This window comes from Podarcis cretensis (assembly GCF_951804945.1).
Source record: "Podarcis cretensis genome assembly, chromosome: 3".
Taxonomy (NCBI): domain Eukaryota; kingdom Metazoa; phylum Chordata; class Lepidosauria; order Squamata; family Lacertidae; genus Podarcis; species Podarcis cretensis.
The window spans coordinates 109801668-109818631 of NC_137172.1; the positions used below are offsets into that span (position 1 = coordinate 109801668).

The 16964-nt window shown below is 41.8% G+C and overlaps 1 protein-coding gene across 4 annotated transcripts in view; it reads right to left on the reverse strand.

The window, feature by feature from the left end:
- Nucleotides 1-16964, reverse strand: part of MACROD2 (mono-ADP ribosylhydrolase 2) — a 992621-nt gene that overhangs the window by 597518 nt on the left and 378139 nt on the right. The gene's annotated exons all lie outside the window — the stretch shown is intronic.

Sequence of the window (16964 nt, forward strand, 5' to 3'; positions counted from 1 at the left end):
CTTTGGCAATCTACAGTTAGCTGGTATCAATGCTCTTCTAATACTGTTGAGTATATTTCAAATAAGGGAGAACTTGGAACAAATTTACTCAACCACAAAAAGAGATTGGAAAGGAGGCCCAGAGGAAACACACATGATTGTAGGATAAGTTGTTTCAGAAGGTGAACATTAAGGTGGGAAGGAACATATTATTGTTGTTTATCTCAGAAAGAAAGCTGTTAGCAAAATGACATGCTTTAGCTGGGATTTCTAACTTCAGTTAGCAAAACAGGATTGAATCTGCTAAGTAAATACAATGAATTCAACCAAGTAAAAGTATTATCAAAATGGGTTTAGACACAGTCTATTAGATAAACATCCTTACCAGCAATAATTTAGCCCAGAAAGTATTTGGCCTTCTAGGTTTACGTGTGATTTAAAGAGGCCTCCTCTCTCATACTAAGCAATGAGTCTCTTTAAAGGATTTTGTCTATACTCATTTTCGACAGATGAAATTAGCATGGTGGTTTGGGAATGAAGTTTGTCATTTAAAAACGTGAAACCAAATGTTGGGGTAAATGAATAGAACATGTTTGGAAACTGTCTTGAAACATTCAAAGAACATTGTTCAATGGTGAAGGGTATAAGAAAAAAAAATCACAAGTATTGAAATGTGAACAGCTCTAAGGATTAAAACTGAGAACTGTAGAGGATTCTAAATTTATTTTTTAAAACTTATTTACTACTAAACATGTTATATATGCTAGGGAATTACAATTCCAACAATTCCAACTCAACCAATCTTATCAGATTCCAGAACATTTAAAGGCTAATGTACAGGCATATATCAGATGAATTTTGGAAGTGGAAGTGACTGAGCCATTCAGTTGTCCCTAGTACTTGTTAAACATGGGTAGGCAAACTAAAGCCCGGGGGCTGAATCCGGCCCAATTGCCTTCTAAATCCGGCTGCAGATGGTCCAGCAATCAGTGTGTTTTTACATGAGTAGAATGTGTGCTTTTATTTAAAATGCATCTCTGGGTTATTGGTGGGGCCTGCCTGGTGTTTTTACATGAGTAGAATGTGTGCTTTTATTTAAAATGCATCTCTGGGTTATTTGTGGAACATAGGAATTCATTCTTTTTCCCCCCTTCAAAATATAGTCTGGCCCCCCACAAGGTCTGAGGGACAATGGACTGGCCCCCTGCTGAAAAGGTTTGCTAACCCCCGTTCTTAATCATTACTGTGTTAAAAACAAAGAATGGAGCTATCCATTTCTGCATTAATTTCAGACCATAGAACAGTAAGTCAACATGTGATCATTCTCTGATAACTAGTACAGTGGTACCTCGGGTTACATACACTTCAGGTTACACACGGTTCAGGTTACACACTCCACTAACCCAGAAATAGTGCTTCAGGTTAAGAACTTTGCTTCAGGATGAGAACAGAAATCGTGCTCCGGCGGCGCAGCAGCAGCAGCAGGAGGCCCCATTAACTAAAGTGGTGCTTCAGGTTAAGAACAGTTTCAGGTTAAGTACAGACCTCCGGAACGAATTAAGTACTTAACCTGAGGTACCACTGTATTGTTAGAGCTCCAGGGTAAAGCCAACTATATTTGCTTTTAACAACTTACAGATTCCTTTAGAAGAGGAAGAAGATTCCATTTGCAGTTATGCCTTTTTGGTTTACAGCAACTTTCCAAAGGCTCATGGATCAACTATTATGTACACATGTGGGATATGCAGCAGCACATCTCGAGTATTTGATCATTTGTTGTTCAAACGGACAGTCATCTGAAACACCTAGAAGTGCTGACTCTGTCCGACTTTAGTACAGCAACTTCAGAATTGTCCACTACCGAGAAAAGTTCAGTGTATATTGTTGATACACAGAGGTGAAGTCAGGGATAGCTAAAGGTGACACGTTAGAAATAACTTCCTATTGACTAATTTGTTGGGAGGGGGCCACACAATGAAAATGGTGATAGGAAGAGAAGATGTTCAAAATGCTGTAATGGAATTGAAATAAATATTCTGTGTAAGATTTAGCCCAACTAGGAAAAGTCTTTTTGTACTGGAGAGCAGTGGATCTGATGTGGGCTTTGGGACAATGATGAAACAAGAAAAATATGGGAGTGAACAGCCAACATCCTACAGAACAAAAGGATAATATTTTAGGGGGAAATATTAAGTGGATAATTGAATTGCTCAGGCATTGGCTGTCAGGGGACAACCCTTCTGTTAGTAATTGACCAGTGCCCATTAATATGGATTAGTCAAACAAAGTACACAAATGCTAATGTTACTTGACAATTCAGCCATATTGTTTCTAAGGTAAGCAAAGAATAGGAACAGATGTTGATTAAATATAGAAACTCATTCTTCTCAAGGGACAGAAGACAGTGACAATCACTTCCCTGTTTTTGTAAAACACTTGTTTTGATTATGTATTTTAAACTGTATTCTGAAAACTGCTTGTAGCCTGTGGGTCTATGTGTGTTTTAAACTGCAGCACTTGTCCAGGGGTCCTTTACAAATACCTTACTTGTATTTGTGCTGAAATCACTGCTTAGAAATCTCATCTGGGATGGTGATTGTTTAGAAAAGGGGATACAAGTAGCTTTAGCTGCTGAGAACCAGCAAAGTGTTACAACTTAAAATAGAGGAGGAAAAAGAGGAGCCCACATTGCAACAGTTTTACTATGAAGAAGCTGGATGGTGGTTAAGCTGAGACACACCTAGACTACTAAATTGGGTGGGGGGCAGGATCCAGGCTGTATTGCCCTTGCACTAGTTGGAATTATTTCCTTTGATGGGCTTGGACAGCCTTCCTGTAATTAGGAGAATTCTGTTATATGCTAACTATTTTTAAGGGGATATTTTGTGAGAGACACAATTGCTCTAATTAAACTTTAACTAAATCATGGGAAGTTTTGAAGCCTAAACTGAACAGATGATCACTGATGTGTGTTTTTTAATGACCCCTTGCTTAGGCATTCCCGTGGCCCGGTCCCACAATTAAAGAACCGACCAGCTTGCTGCTGTTCCAGTTACACTGCAGCTAGAAAGAAAGGAAACCCGAGGAGAGAAACTGCAGTGGTGGCTGGGCAAAAGTAATTTCAGAGTGGGAATGGACACACAGAGAGAGTGAAGAGATGGAGTCCATCTTCTAAAATTGCTCTGAGAACTGGGTGAGGGGAATAGCTGGTGCTTTCAGGGTCCAGTGGCCATCCCAGATACAATCAAGCCAGCCTCCTTGAACAACCAGGGTTATTGCTGGGTATTATAATGGAGGCTGCCTTGCATTTCTTAACCATACCTTAGCTGAGCAGCGAGGGAGCACCAATTCACCACTTGGGAGCCTCAGAACATATATGGCAGCCTCTTACAGTACCCTGAGGATGTCTGTAAGCACAGTACCAGGTTGCCTTTCAAGCTCCATGCAGGAAGGCCAGTTAAGCCTCTTTGCACATGCACATGGAAGCCATTCTGGCTTCTGTGATCTGAGCCACAGGTTTGAATGTAGATCCATTCTACTCTCTGCCAAAATTTTGGAGAGCAGAGCCAGTTGTTTCATTGCTCTCATAGATGCACAGTATCTTGTGCCAAAGGTCGCCACTATTGTGATGATCATGATCTGCAGTAAGCTAGAAAGCTGTTGCTGCATTGAATATGCTCCCCGCTGCCAGAAATATGGGATATACAGAGGTGAAAATGAAAATCATAGATATTTAGTGCAACTCTAAAACACACTAGATTTAAGGGAACAATGACAGGCATGGAACAAGGACCTACTTATATGATGTCATAGCCATATTCAGATAGCTAATGGGCTGTCACGTAGAAAATGGAGCGAGCACGTTTTCTCTTGTTCCATAGGGTAGGATCTGAACTGATAGATTCAAGTTACAAGAAAGGAGATTCTGACTAAACAGCAGGAAGAACTTTCTGACAGTAAGAACTGTTCGACGGTAGAAGAGACTCCCTCAGAAGAGGTGGACTCTCCTTCCTTGGAATATTTTAAGCAGAGGTTGAATGGGATGACCATCTGTCATGGGTGTTTGAGATTCCTGCATTGCAAGGGGCAGGACTGAGGTGCTGAGGGTGACTTCCAATTTTTCAATTCTATGATTAGGGATGCGGGTGGCGCTGTGGTCTAAACCTCTGAGTCTTGGGCTTGTCGATCGGAAGATTGGTGGTTTGAATCCCCACGGCGGGGTGAGCTCCTGTTGCTCGGTCCCGGCTCCTGCCAACCTAGCAGTTCAAAAGCACGTCAAAGTGCAAGTAGATAAATGGGTACTGCTCCAGCAGGAAGGTAAACGGCGTTTCCGTGCGCTGCTGTGGTTCGCCAGAAGCGGCTTAGTCATGCTGGCCACATGACCCGGAAGCTGTACGCCGGCTCCCTCGACCAATAAAGCAAGATGAGCGCCGCAACCCCAGAGTCGGCCATGACTGGACCTAATGGTCAGGGGTCCCTTTACCTTTACCTTATGATTCTACAATTCTATATGCAAGTCAGTACTCCCTTGTCCTAGTCTGATACCTTGTGAACTATACACATATTCAGGCATTTCCCTGACCACACAAAGGTTTTATCTTTGAATAGGGAAGGAGTGCACAAGCAATCACTGTCCCCACTGTCCCTGATAGATGTGCTTCAGTCCTTTATAATAATAATAATAATAATTTATTATTTGTACCCCGCCCATCTGGCTGGGTTTCCCCAGCCACTCTGGGCGGCTTCCAACAGAGATGAAAAATACAATAAATGTCACATATATGCTTGTAATTCTCTCTAACCAGGGTTTCCAATCAAAAGGTACTAAGTGCATTTCTAATTGGGGGCACTAGGAGAGGACATGTGTGAGTGCTCCTGTCCCATCCACAGATAACACATTTGTATGCCTAGGCAAACATGAGTATGGTGTATAATAAATACACTGACTCACCACAGAACACACTCCTCTGGCAGTCAGATTTCTGATCATACTGTCACACTATTTGGAGGGGTTAATAAATTTGGGAGGGTCCGCAGCTCAGTAGTAAAGCACATGCTTTGCAGGCACAAATTCCCGGGTTGACTAAGAGGCAGATCCAGTGATGTGAGAGATCCGCAGCTTGAGACCCCCGAGAGCTCATGCCAATCAGAACAGGCAACATGAGGCAATGCAGGGCCAGATGGGCAGGCAGTCTGGACTGGTATAGGGGCAGCAGCGTCTCATGTTCCTATGCAAAATTCCACTGCATCCGCAGTGATGAACATGTGGCTCACAGCAACAAGGAGTTCTTTGTTGCATTTATATATTGCTTTTCTGCCAAGGCACTAAGGTGGTTTGCAACTTGGAATATTAACAGAAAGAAATGATAAAAAATATTCTCAAGCATTGACATTAGGTGTTTCCTGGCTTCTCCTTTGCATCAGGGCTAATAGGTCTTAAGCAGCCCTGGGGAAGGAAGGGAATGGGGAATTTTTCCCTATTACCGTATTTTTTGCACCATAACACTCACTTTTTTCCTCCTAGAAAGTAAGGGGAAATGTCTGTGCGTGTTATGGAGGGAATGCCTACGGATGGCGGGGGGATCTGCTGCAGTCGTGAGCAGAGGATCCTTGGTTCCCCTTCTTTCCCTCCTCCGTGGCTCGCTTTGAAACAGCAAAGCGGGAGAAGAGCCGCTGAGTGGGGAGGAGAGAGGGACAGAGAGCCTGCTTCTTTAAAGGAGTAAAGCAAGCAGGTTCTCTGTCCCTCTCTCCTCCCCACTCAGCTCGCTACATAGCAGCAAAGTTTTTCAGCTCGCTAAGCCAGGGATGAGCGGGGAAGAGGAAGAAAAGCAGAGCCTGCTTGCTTTAAAGGAGCAAAGTGGGAGAGGAGAGGAGCCTCCTCCCCTTAAACCCCTCTTCTTCATTATTAGCAGCATCCTTCTCCACCCACCCCACGCATGCTCCTTGTCCCTTGAGTGCTTTTCCTTCTCTCCCCACTTAAAACGTGGTTACAAAGCATGGATCCACATGGATCCTCAGGATTTTTGCATTGGGCTACTCCAAACTCACTGTCAGATCACATGTCTGTGGCCACAGCATGAACTACAAAAATCATACATCCACTGTTTCGTGTAGAATATTTTTTTTCTTGTTTTCCTCCTCTAAAAACTATGTGCGTGTTATGGTCGGGTGCGTGTTATAGAGCGAAAAATATGGTATTTAGTGCAGGGTTGGGGAACCTGTGGCCTGTCAGAGGCTGTTGGAGTCCAGCTCCCACAGTTCTGATTATTTGCTGTGCTGGCTGGGGCTGATGACAGCTGACTCCAACAACCTCTGAAAGATCACAGATTCCCCATCACTGATTAACTGCATTGTTCCATACGTGAGGATTATAGGAAGGTATTTTTGTTAATATATTATACAGGAGGAAATATGCAGGTAATTCATCTAAAGCTGTTTATCTGTTGGGTAATACAGAGAAATATCATCGATGGGAGTAGCTAGGTTTGTGATGGCTGCACAGACATCGAGGAAGAATTGTTTAGAAGAAAATGCTATTAACTTTTATGATATCCAACTGTGTTAATTATTTTGTCTATTTTATGGAAAAGGTTTGTCTCTCTTGCAAGTTTCCCTGTAAACTAAATGGATGCTCCTTTCCTTTTTTCCTTTCTTCTTTTAATATTGGATAATAAATGTGATGATATTGTAATGGCCATATTGGATATTTTATATATATATATATATATATATATATATATATTGCATTTTATCTTTCAATAAAGAATAAAAAATACAAGAGATATAATAGCTCTTAAATTCTACATAGTAATTCATAGCTGAGCACACACTACTTCACATGCACTTGTTATTTTTGCCATTTGGCTGCTATTTTAAAGCCCATTCATATAAACATCCATTTAAAATATTCTAAAAAGACAAAATCCTGACTGGAGCACTTTCATTCCATTCAGCATTGCAACAAATTGCCTGACTGAAAAGTAAATATTTACTTCAGATGAATATGAACCTTACAAAAATATGACAACACACATTAACAATATGAAATTACTTTAACTAAACTTTATTTGACTGATGTTTCACAAGGGTTCTGCTTGTGCATTTTTAAGTTTAATACCAACCACAGTTAGGCTCAGTTTGCACATAATGCAAAGGCAAACCATGGGTTTGGATGAACGTGTGGTACCAGAGAGGAGATCACAGTCATTTTGCTGCTACTGTAGTTCTGCTGCTGCTGTGAGCTAAAGCTATGGTTTTGCTTTGCATTTTGTCCAAACCTGGGCTTATGGGTTTCCTGGACTGAGACAAACCACAAATCCAAAACTAAACCATGGCTTAGCTCACATCAGCAGCAGGACTGGAGGAAGAGCAAAGAGACTGTGTGTTCATGTTAATCCATGGTTTAGCTTAGTGTTACATGCAAACAGGGTTACAATGGGTTAGCACAGTGATGGCCAAACTTGGTCCTTCAGCTGTTTTGGGACTACAGTTCCCATCATCCATGATCACTGGTCCTGTTAGCTAGGGATGATGGGAGTTGTAGTCCAAAAACAGCTGGAGGGTCAAGTTTGACCATCACTGGGCTAGCACCATAAATCAAAGTATAAAATGTGAACTCAGTTTATTTCATTGCGCATTAAATTCTAAACTTTACTATGCCAAAACTAACCTATTTTCAGAAACCTTTATGATGATGCACATGAGGGAAGGCAATCAGGAGGCAAATGTGCAGTCAAATAATCACATCATTATAATCACTATGCATACAAACCTGGGTACAATTTATACATCATCAAGGGGATATGACATCCAACAAATGAAACTTATTTGCCACCTGGATAATACAGTATTTGGTAATCCCAATCTCATATTAGCACATGGGGGAAAGGAACCAGTTTTTCCCCATGTGATTAAGATAGTCAAACATTCCTAAGGCAACATAGAAGCAGGTTCCTGGTGGATACCTTGCCACCATATGCTCTAGTCTTTGCCCATAGGCCAGTGTTTTTCAAAAGCTGGGTCTCCAGCTATTGTTGGACTGCAACTCCCATCATTCCTAGTTAGCAGGACCAATGGTCAGGGATGATGAGTTGTAGTCCAACAACAGCTGGAGACCCAAGTTTGAGAAACACTGCCATAGACTTTCAACCCCACTTTTCAATTTGCTTCTAGGTTTGAGTGATTGGCTCTACATTTCCTTGCAACGCCAATGATAAACTCATGCTTTAAGACAATCTCTGATGCTCGTTAATACTTTCCCATTCTACCCTGTCCCAGTGATTCTGTTTTCTGAGCCAGATAGGTGGTATCTAGAGATAAGCAACTAAATTTATAATAGGATGGATTGAGGGAGTTTTGCACCGAAGTAAGTTAGCTTTTTGAGCAACCATTTTACGAGAATTGGGTAGCTTTCTGAAGAGGTGCAACACACAGACTTTCAATTGCTTGATAAATAACCACAACCTAGCTTGTCCAACAAGAACTTTTTTGTAAACCCGTTAAGTTTTCCTGACATTGTCCAGTGCAATGTTTCATTCTGGTCCATCAACCATGCTGGAAAACTAAGGGCTACTCTGAGTAGCTTGCATGAGGATTTGTAATCACTGTCTCCTTCAAAGAATCAGTCCATTTAGGCAGAGGGTGTTGTTTTTAATCTGTGATAGCATTCCCTTCAGTGCACTACAGAGACTGCCTAATCTACTTTTAATGAACCTATTACCATAATATCTAGGAGCCACACTGTCAGCACTGGGCATGGATCCAATGCCTGAATTGGGAATGGGGTAGGACGGGGGATATGTACTGGTCCAAGCTATGCATTCACCATCTGGATTAATCTGCAACTTTGTTTATTTATTTATTTTTCAGAAAGGACTTGGAATAAACTTCTGTTAAACAAGTATAATGGATGGGAATTTATTTCACTTTCCAAACACTTCTAAGAACAAGTGTTCTTAACACTTGACACTTCCTTCTCTGCCGGTATATATAGATGTTAATGGTCACTTTTCCTTATCAGCCCTTGTTCTGCTACAGTTCACAGGCAGACAAAAGGAAATGGACAATGCCGTTTAACATGTGCTAGCAGTGAGACAATGGAATAAAATGTAATGACACTGGCACAGTAAAGTTTTATATCTTCCAGAATAGCAGAAAGACCTCCGCAATTAGAGCAGATGATATTTCATAGCGACGGATATAAGCGAAGGCAGGCGTCAATCAGCATGCTAAGAGAATCCGAACTAGTGTAGCAGCATAAGCTCACAACTTGAGAGTTCAGTGCTCCCCAACATCTGAGGGTGGTGTTAGCATGAAAGTTACTAAGGAAAGCAGGTGTTTGGGGGATCAATGTGATAGTAAGGGGTATACCCTTGACAGTTAGGAGGTCAAGAGCTGCTGCTCCAGCATTAATGCATTTTGGATTAGTATCTTGTGTCAATAAATCCTGATTGCTAACATCAAATACTTGACATTGCTCAACTTTGCACCAGCCATTTGCTAATTGCAGCAACATTCCTTAGGAATTCCTCAGTGGGGAAAACAATGGTCATCTTCCCAAGGCCGCTATGAAGGTCAGAGAATCAGAGATGTTCAAACTAACTTCTGCAAACGATAGATAAAACAGAACAGACCCCTGCAGACTATAATTTAAAAGCATATTATAACGGAGGACAGTTAACCCATAATTCATAGATAAGCTGAAAACATGGCTGCATTGACTGCAGCTTAGTGAACTGCTAACTAATTTTGTGAACCTTTTCAAATAAAAATATTTACTACTGGATGAACGTAGCCTTTTAAAAGCAAATGGAGACCTTTGCCCCAAGTGATAGTCCAAGGAATGCAAGCCAGGTGTGTGTGTCCATCTGTCCTTCCTCTGACTGCCACCTTGGCTGCTGGCTCAGCCTAACCATGTACAATACCCAAGAGCAGGGAGTCACTAAGCACAGCTAAAGTAGGTATCTTTGAACAATAATATAAAATTAAGCAATATCATATAAATGATTAAATTTAACCAATTCAAATGGAAACAATGCAATACAATATCTGATATCATGAAAACATCATAAAACCTAAAGAAATGGGCAGGATTAGTTTTTGATCCCTTTTTGTCTACCTGCAATATATTTAATCTCACCTTCCTCTTAAACTTGGGATGCCCGATTCTGTCCTCGCCAAATGCTTACAGGTACAGTTGTACCTCAGAAGTCGAATGGAAGCCGTTCCGGAAGTACGTTCCACTTCCAAAACGTTCAGAAACCAAAGCGTGGCTTCTGATTGGCTGTGGAAGCCCCGTCAGATGTTCAGGTTCCAAAGAACGTTCGCAAACAATCACTTCTGGGTTTGCGGCATTCAGGAGCCAAAACACCTGAGTACCAAGGTGTTCAAGATCCAAGGTACGACTGTATAACTTATTTCTTGGGAAAAGCTGCTCATGTTTATTCTCTCCTTCATTTAAAGTCCAGGATGGAGCACAACAACCCCAGCAATGCCCTGGGCAGGTGCAGGAACAGCACTTTCCTTGTCATGCATGGACAATGCAGACTAGTCAAACCAAGACCCAGTGCATCAAAGACGATAAAGGAAAAAGGGAACTGAACAACTGTGGTACATCCAAGAGAACCAATGTCCTTTCTAAAAGAACAGGGGAGTTTTAGGCGTATCCTATTCATTTTCAGTTTCATCCTCTGATGTTTCTACTGCTCTTCCTCTAGCAAATTATGGTCATGCAATGCACGTGTATGTTTTCCAAAGAGAAAAATTTCCTCTCAGAAATATTCCTAAACTGCTGCTTTTTCTTGTTCTAGCCTAACATTGGTCCTGAAATCTGCAAATACTATTTTGGAGAGAATCCAGGGCAAAGCAGCATTGTATGCAAAGTGTAACAGATACAGCTCCAAAAGAGCCAACTGAAAATTACAGGCAACATCTGGTAAAGATTTTTTCAATTTTGCATGCTGCTTTGTGATGGTTCCAATACCTTAGAGCAGTCCTTCTCAACCTTGGCCAGAGCTCAGGAATGATGGGAGTTGTAGTCCAACAACATCTGGGTACCCACAGGTTGAGAAACACTGCCTTAGAGCAACTTTCTTGAAATGCATAGTATAGCCAGGGCAGTTTCTCCTTCAGTAACATACATAATCTAACAAATTCTGCTACATGGCAAATATGCAATGAGCGATTTTAATATATACTTTAAAAAGCAAAACACATCATGTCCTGAGGTGTTAAAATAATGTTGCTTGGGATTTCAGAAAGCCTTATTCGCTTGCCAGTTTCCCTACCTGTGTCTTATAATCATCATATGGTGGGTGGGTATGTTTGGATAAAGACTATGTGGTGCAGTGTAACAGAATTACACCTGAAACTCCCTTACACTGTGTCAAACCACAGGACTATTAGCTCAGTATTGTCTGATGGGCAATGGCTCTCCACAGTCTCAGGCAAAGAAATGTTTTCCGTCTGGTTATCAGGGTTCCTTTAGCCCAGGGATGGCAAACTCAGGGGGCTCCAGATGTTCTTGGACTCCAGCTTCCATCAGCCCAGCCAGCATGCTCAATGTAAAGAATGGTGGAGTCCAGCAATATCCAGCAAGATTGCCCAATGCTTTATTCACCATGGGACAACCTTCCTGGTAAATCGGGAAGCAAATTACAAGATTACTTAAATTCACACTGCAGAACATCCAGACATCCTACATCAGTTGTCATCTTGGGCATGGTACATCAAGCAAAGGTTCTTTTAAATAGGTAGATGTGAACATAGCACTTTGCATGAGTGGTTAGTTACAGAAGGTTCAGCCGTCTCTCATGTCTGTGAAGCCATAGCTCAGTCACACAGCACATGATATTAACACGGGTCAAAAGAAATGAACTGTCATATGATGCAGCAAAATAATAGCCCATCTGTGCTGTTACTGTAAACTCTGGTTAACGGTCACATTTTGAAGTATTAGGAAAAGATATCAGGCCTGGGTCTGGAGCTAACTGAACTATATATGCCATGTGATCTTCCCTTCCTCCCTAAGTTAACCTGCTATCCTCAGGCGTGGTAAAAGATGCTGTCCCATCGCCACCATTGATGTAAGATTTGACTACCTCATGGAGTGGGGATGGGGCAGCATCTGCACTTCACAGGATGCCACAGCAAAATGTCTTGAGCAGAAGTTTCCATATACCAAGTCAAAGCATTAGTCAGTACACTGACTGGCAGTGGTTCCCCACGGTTTCAGACAGGGCTCATTCTCAGCCTTACCTGGAAATGTTAGGAACTGAACATGGGATGCTCTTCCTATTGAACGCGGGTGGCGCTGTGGTCTAAACCATTGAGCCTATTGGCTTGCTGATCAGAAAGTCGGTGGTTCGAATCCCTGCGACAGAGTGAGCTCCGGTTGCTGTGTCCCAGCTTCTGCCAACCTAGCAGTTCAAAAGCATGCCAGTACAAGTAGATAAATAGGTACCGCTGCGGTGGGAAGGTAAACGGCGTTTCTGTGCACTCTGGTTTCCATCACAGTGTTCCGTTGCACCAGAAGTGGTTTAGTCATGCTGGCCACATGACCTGGAAAGCTGTCTGTGGACAAACGCCAGCTCCCTTGGCCTGAAAGCGAGATGAGCGCCACAACCCCATAGTTGCCTTTGACTGGATTTAACCATCCAGGGGTCCTTTACCTTTACCTTACCTGCTCTTCCTGTAAAACACATCCTCTACCACTGAGCTCCAGCCCTTATTTTATTTTATTTTATTTTTCTAAGCCACATAGTTTTATCTTATGAGTATAAAGTATTTTGATGTGGGTCAGGATCTTAGTAACTCGAAAGGGGAATAAGAGCCTTTGTTATACCTTCCCATGTAATATACCCATAATCAATGTATTTTTTTAAAAAAAAGTTTCCTTCAATGAACTAACTTAATGGAGGAATCTGAAAGTTTTTGGCAAGATTATATTAATTTTTTTGTTGTGCATCTTACAATACAGCAGCACACTTCCAAAATTTTGCTTGTGCAAAGCATGAAAAGGTCAGTAACACACACACACCCCGCCAATGTTTTAACTCCTTTAAAAACTGATTGGGAAGCAAAATACAATTTTGACACATTTGGGTTAGGAAGATGTTTTCTTCTAAATCTCTAATGGGATTATCATTCTCCCTGATATAATATACCATGCTTCAAGCTGCATCACAAGAAAGCCGATTAATCCATCCATTGATTTTACTCCCACACCAGATACATTTTGGGATTCATAGTATATAGTGAGGATTTAGTTTAAAATAAACTACATTTTAAAGCTGCACAGGCTCTATGAGAATGCATCTATATTACACTACAGTAACAACAGACATCTGTTCAACCTTCTATGAAAACATCTCTCATTAGAATACTATTACCACTGATGAAGTCTGACATTAATGTGACATATCTGCAAAAAAGCAGCATCAAAACAACTGACTACAAAGATAGCATTAACACAATATATATGCTATTCCTTAAGACAGAAAAATAAACAAAGAAAAGATGAATATGGTTTGGAATCACCACAGCAAGTACAAACATACTGAAACGAATCCTACTCCCTAAAGCCTAGGCTGCCCAGTAACCAGAATAGTTTTTGTTTGTTACTATGGTATGTATTTTTATATTGTAGACCACCCTGTGATCTTCAGATGAAAGGTGGTATAGAAATTTAATATGTAGTAGTAGTAGTAGTAACACCTCTGAAATAAATTTCAGTAATCTGCATCTTGTTTCTGGATTTTGTAGATACAGTGGTACCTCAAGTTACAGACGCTTCAGGTTACAGACACTTCAGGTTACAGACTCCGCTAACCCAGAAATAGTACCTCAGGTTAAGAACTTTGCTTCAAGATGAGAACAGAAATTGTGCAGCAGCGGCGCAGCAGGCCCCTTTAGCTAAAGTGATACCTCAGGTTAAGAGCAGTTTCAGGTTAAGAACGGACCTCCAGAACGAATTAAGTTCTTAACCCAAGGTACCACTGTACTGTTTAGACATGATGCTAACTGGTTTTGTACTTATGTAGTTTGGGGTTCAAAAGGGAACTAGTTACCTATATGCATGCAGAAAAAAAGCTCTGTATCAAAACTTGACTGCATGGTTCTGCAAGGGGCAATTATTTCCCCTTAAAAGCAAGTAAATGCCACGATTCTGCCTTGAAATGAGCTTGTGCAAGCCAGTAGCCTAATGTGCCTTCAGAGTATATCCTTCAGACTAAGTTGAAGTAAGGATAATAAAGTGGGCAAGTGTAGCCATTAAAACACCTGGCCAGCCGAATACTGACTATGAAATGTTTTGTTCTTGCTGTTTTAAGGAAGAAAGAATGCTGCAGCAACTACCATCCGTTCTGGAATGCTGGTGGTTTTTTTTTTTTGGGGGGGGGGAACGTTGGCACAGATGCTGGTGTTGGGGTGGGGCTGTATGCTGCTGCTGCTGTCATCACCTGATCCTCTCTAGGAGGTTGTCATGGAGGTGGGGTGAAAAGCTGTCTTTTAATAGTTTGCACTGGGAAATAATGATAGGGGAACATCAATCTTCTCTATTAATGCAAAATTTTAATGGGAGTTTATGAGGAGGAAAAAAGTGTACTCAACAATATTAAGACTATTAATTAGATTCCGGTAGGGGGATAAACTGCAAATATCTAGCTTACATTAGACTATTTCAGTTTCTCAAGAGCATAATTTGCAAAGGAAACAAATGCTTCCTGAACGCAGCTTCTAAAAATAGGTTAATGCTGCAGTCCTAAGCACACATCCTTAAGAGTCCCACGGAACACATTGGAATGCACTTACTTCCAAGTAATCATGCAGAAGACTGTGCTCATCATCCCAGGACATGGCAATGTCATGAATATAACCGATTTTAAAAGAAGTAAATAGTAACTGATTTTAAAAGAAGTGATCAAACCCATAGCTGTCAAGCGTCCCTTATTTGGAGGGACAGTCCCTTATTCCAGCACCATGTCCCGCTGCTGTCCCTTATTGATGGATGTCCCTTAAATGATGTCCCTTAAATTTCAAAGGAAGCAGCTCCTCTCCCTTCCTCCCTTCCTGCTGACCAGGGAGGAGGGAGGCTCCAACTGTGCTGCTTGGCTGGGGGAGGGAGGGAGGGGGGAGGCTGTGTGTGTGTGTGTGTGTGTGTGTGTGTGTGTGTGGCTAGTTAATGCAAGCTGAGGGGGTTTTTGAATGCTGGACGCCATTTTGTTGCACGTGCTGCTGCAAACTTTGCAGTACAAAGCCAGGCCGGGGAGCCATCTTAAGTTGAGGCTGCATAGGCCTTGTGGTACATGTGATTCAGATTCTATTCAGTTGAACCTCTGGTTACAAAGTTGGTTGGACAGTGTTCTCGAAGGTACCAGCATGAGTTTGACCAGACTGCAGGAAGACAGGAAGACTGGGGTGCCTGGAACAGGTGAGGCTGCAGGTCCCTTATTTTGGCTGCTGATCCCTTATTTTCAAGGCTGCTGGTCCCTTATTTTTAAATCTGTAAGTTGACAGCTATGATCAAACCATGCTGTATTCCCAGAATTACATAGGAAAGGGTTATGGGCACTTCAACACAGAAGTTTATTATGAACTCAGTGCTGCTCATGCTTGGAAGTTTTTCACAAGTTCCACACAATGAAATGGTCATAAAAATCCCAGTCCATATTTTCTTCTCCCAGCCTTCTCCAGCTGACAACTTCAGCTTAAAGCAATTTGGGATTGTGCTGCTCAGAAGTGGAAAGGGAATCAAATAAGTCACAAACCTCTATTTTTTCAAACTTCTCTGAGAGTCCCCTGTAGTAGTCTGAAGCCCTGCAGCATGGAGCTACCAGGAGAGCATTTCAAAAACGGTAGGAAGAGGCAAGCACACCCATGCAACAGGAAACTCCCTTATACCCCCTTCCTTTCCCCTGAAACCTCTCTGATTCTGCAGGAGACTCTTGGATGCTTGAGGGGAAAGAAACCCACGATAAGATGTTCAGGGCTTATCGATATCTCTCAGCAACATAGATCCTGAGGTGCTTTTCAGCTGAAGTTGGTCATCAACTAGGGAAGGCTGGAAGAGAGGGATTACTGTAATTTGCAGAAAGATTGGTACATACATACCCCGCCCCCAAATAAAAGTATTCCATTCACAGCACTAAGCAGCCCCAATTTGTATTGTGTGATAGTTCTAAAACAGAATTGTGGGAAAAGGTTACAGGGGGGGAAACGAGGGAGGGAGCAAGTTAAGTTCACTTCATTTAATTCTGGAAACTAATCAAGAGAGGTTGACTGATTGAAAGGAAGGTAAGGGGAAGCAGAATAGCAATGGAATAGCAACAAATATGGCAAGTGAAAAAGCAGGCATGTGGGCCCTTATGTGTAAATTGAAAATACAGAAAGATCAAATCTAAACTACCCATGTGTGAGATAAGGCCCCTTCCTGGACCTAGCTTTTCTCTCACATATAACAAAGCCATATATGGAGACCATAATTCAGGTGAACTCTATTAAACATTTTGTAAAAACTGAACTTCCCCACATTTCATGGGTTGCCGGAATTGAACACACGCCCTCCTACCTGTTCAGACCAGATGAGAGCTGCAAAGAGCTTCTGTCTGTGAGAGTGGCTGATGTAAGTGCATTTCCCCCCATAGATGGGGGTAGGAAATGCCCACACAACTTTATGCTCCCATCTCTTCTTCGGACAATTTCAAAGGCGAGCAGATGTTGGTTTGACCAAAGGTGGATTTACTCTCCTGAAAAATTAGCCCTAGTGACATATTACATTCAATGCATGTTACAGCTAGCTGGTAAGGCTAGATTGCAGGCTATAATATAGTGATTAATATCTGCTAGACAGTTTATCATGGGTGGAAAGACAATGAATGTCCAGTGGGGAAATCAGACAACCACTTCACTCTGAACTCACTGCATAGCCAAGGGCAAAACCTTGGACACAGGAATTGATTTGAGAAATGATCTGAGAAATGCTAGCCTCT